Source organism: Nicotiana tabacum, chromosome 10 (assembly GCF_000715075.1).
Source record: "Nicotiana tabacum cultivar K326 chromosome 10, ASM71507v2, whole genome shotgun sequence".
NCBI lineage: Eukaryota > Viridiplantae > Streptophyta > Magnoliopsida > Solanales > Solanaceae > Nicotiana > Nicotiana tabacum.
The window spans coordinates 136,403,086-136,405,446 of NC_134089.1; positions in this window are offsets into that span (position 1 = coordinate 136,403,086).

Here is a 2,361-nt window from a genome sequence, read left to right on the forward strand (position 1 = left end):
GACTTCCCGAAACCAAATCAATGTAGAAGTCAATATCCCTGTCGGGTGGCATACCCAGCAGGTCTAAAGGAAATACCTTAGGAAACTCACGAACAACAGGCACAGAATCCATATAAGGAACCTCAACACTAGAATCACGAACATATGCCAAATAGGCCAAACACCCCTCCTCGACCATACGCCGAGCCTTCATATATGAGATAACCCTACGGGTAGAATGACCGGAGTCCCTCTCCACTTTAAACGAGGTAAACCCGGCAAGGCTAAGGTCACAGTCTTGGCATGACAGTCCAAGATAGCATGGTAAGGTGATAACTAGTCCATCCCCAATATGACATCAAAATCAACCATGTCCAGAAGTAACAAATTTACTCGAGTCTCAAGACCCCCAGTCACAACTATACATGAATGATGGACACGATCTACCATAATAGAATCACCCACCGGTGTAGACACATATACAGGAGCACTCAAAGAATCACTAGGCATGACCAGATACGGTGCAAAATAAGATGACACATAGGAGTATGTAGATCCTAGATCAAATAGAATTGAAGCATCTCTACTATAAACCAGAACAGTACCTGTGATAAGTGCATTGAAAGCCTCAACCTCAGGCCTGGCTGGAAGAGCATAACATCGGGGCTGGGCCCCACCACTCTGAACTACATCTCTTAGACGCCCTCCTACTGGCTGACCTCCACCTCTAGTGGCCTGACTTCCACCTCTAATACCTCTACCTCCACCTCTAGCTGGCAGAGTGGGCGGTGGAACACTCGGTGCCTGAACCATGGCACGGGAACCCTGATGTTGAGAGCTGCTCGGTGCTTGAGGGAAAAATCTAGAAATATGCCTCGTATTGCCACAAGTATAACAAGCCATTGGCTACTGATACTGATGACCCTGACGGCCTAAATAACTACTCCAAAAACTTTGGAACGGAGGTGCACTGATAGGAGCTGGCGGTGCACTGTAGGGAAGTTGATCAAAATATTGCATATAAGAACCACGACCACCTGGAGCACTATGTGAAGCCTGAAGTGCTGAATGAAATGGCTTGGAAGGATGGCCCCTACCAAAAGAATCATTGCCTCCAGATGAGGCACCACTGAACCGGCCCGAATGACGAGGCCTCTTGTCAGACCCCTGACCACTCCCCTGTGATAGAACCATCTCAACTCTCCTGGCCACATTGGTTGCATCCTGAAAAGAAATCTCGCTCCCCGTCTCCTTAGCCATCTGCAATCGAATAGGCTGAACGAGTCCCTCAATGAACCTCCCCACTCTATTTCTCTCAGTGGGAAGTATAAGAAGAGCATGACGGGCCAAGTCAATAAATCTGGTCTCGTACTGAGTAACAGTCATAGAACCCTGCTGGAGACGCTCAAACTGCCTCCGATAGTTCTCCCTCTGAGTGATAGGAAGAAACTTCTCCATAAATAGCTGAGAAAACTGATGCCAAGTCAAAGACGGTGACCCAGCTGGTCTAGCCAAACAATAATCTCTCCACCAAGTCTTGGCGGATCCAGACAAACGAAAAGCAGCAAAGTCGACCCCATTGGTCTCCACTATCCTCAGGTTCCGTAGAACCTCTTGACAGCTGTCCAAATAATCCTGGGGATCCTCAGAATATGTACCACCAAAAGTATTAGTGAAAAGTTTGGTGAATCTGTCCAACCTCCACAAGGCATCTGAAGATGTAGTTGATCCATCACCGGTCTGAGTTGTCGTTCAGCTGAAGAAGCGGTACGTACCCTCGCCATTCATGAAAGAACAAGAGTAGAGGGTTCAATTTAGCAGTGAGAGAGCAAAATCGCACGATAGAAAAGAATAAATGTGAAGTTTTTCCTAACTCTGTAGCCTCTGGGGGATAAATACAGATGTCTCCGTACTGATCCCTCGGACTCTAATAAGCTTGTTCGTGAATTGTGAGACCTAAGAAACCTAGAGCTACGATACCAACTTGTCACGACTCGGATTTTCCACCCTCGGAATTCATGATGGCGCCTACTCATGAAATCTAGGCAAGTCGAGTATTATAGATTCATTAACCTTTTTACCTAACCTTTTTAACGGTTCAATATAATAGGTGATCAACAGTGGAAATATTATAATAAACAGATATGTGGAAGACAAAAACTAAACGTTTAACTATACACTAGTGCAGAATCCAAAATACAACTCTACCCAGAATTTGATGTCACGATGTCATGGACTATCTATGAATACTACAAACAGTAGTCTGAAAGATAAATACAAAGTTGTCTATGAAATACACAAAAGAAACAGAATGGAAAGATAGAAGGAGACGCCAAGGCCTGCGGACGCCTGCAGGACTACCTCGGGTCTTCACCACTGGAC